This window comes from Nematolebias whitei, chromosome 1 (genome assembly GCF_014905685.2).
Source record: "Nematolebias whitei isolate Nwh7 chromosome 1, NemWhi1, whole genome shotgun sequence".
NCBI classification, from domain to species: Eukaryota; Metazoa; Chordata; class Actinopteri; order Cyprinodontiformes; family Rivulidae; genus Nematolebias; species Nematolebias whitei.
In genome coordinates this window covers 3,847,513-3,848,307 of record NC_056498.1, presented here as the reverse complement: position 1 = coordinate 3,848,307, position 795 = coordinate 3,847,513, and positions in this window count along the sequence as shown.

The window sequence follows — 795 nt, the reverse complement described above, 5'->3', positions numbered from 1 at the left end:
CTGATAAACATTTGTGGAGCTGGTATTTTTTAATTAGATTTGTAACAGTCTTTTGTTCATGTGGCTAGAATCTCTGAAAAAGAAAAACATGTTGATACGAAAAAGCGTCCTCAGCCGTTAGATAAAAGTTCTGTATCTTTGCCTCTCTGCAGGTGGTGAAATACAAGGACGTTTGCTGAGCAGAGGACAAAAGTTCACATTTACAAGAGTTTACCAGAGTTCACATTCACACACCAACTTTGAAAGTCTGCAGAATGAGCATGGATTAAATGATATTTAAACAATACATGTTAGTTTATTAATTTTTTTCACAATTTCCCCCCTTTTGTTCCAAAAGGAACAACAAAATAAGAAAACAAAGTGAATAAAAAAAAATATATATATATAAGTATAGACTTTGAATGGGATAAACATCAAGTTCAGTGCATCACTTGTGGTTTGGCACAGGACCATCATAAACTTCAAATGGAAATTGCAAGAGCTGTTTTTGTGGGTTACAGACCCTGTTTAAAAGCTATATGCGTACAGGTAAGAAACTTCAATTTTATTCAAAACATGAAAATATACAAAGAACTCAAAGGAGGGCATACTGTTTTAGTCAAAAAGTATTAACATAAAATATAAAAAGAAGAAAACATAAAATTTTTATTTAAAAACATAAAACCAAAATATGAAAGAGTAAGAAATGTCTTTAGTTCTGGAAATGTTGTCCAGTGTACTCATGGTCTTCTGGTCTAAGCCTAAGAACACAACTTTGGACGGCTAAGACTACTAAATCTAGGAATTCTAGTCTAG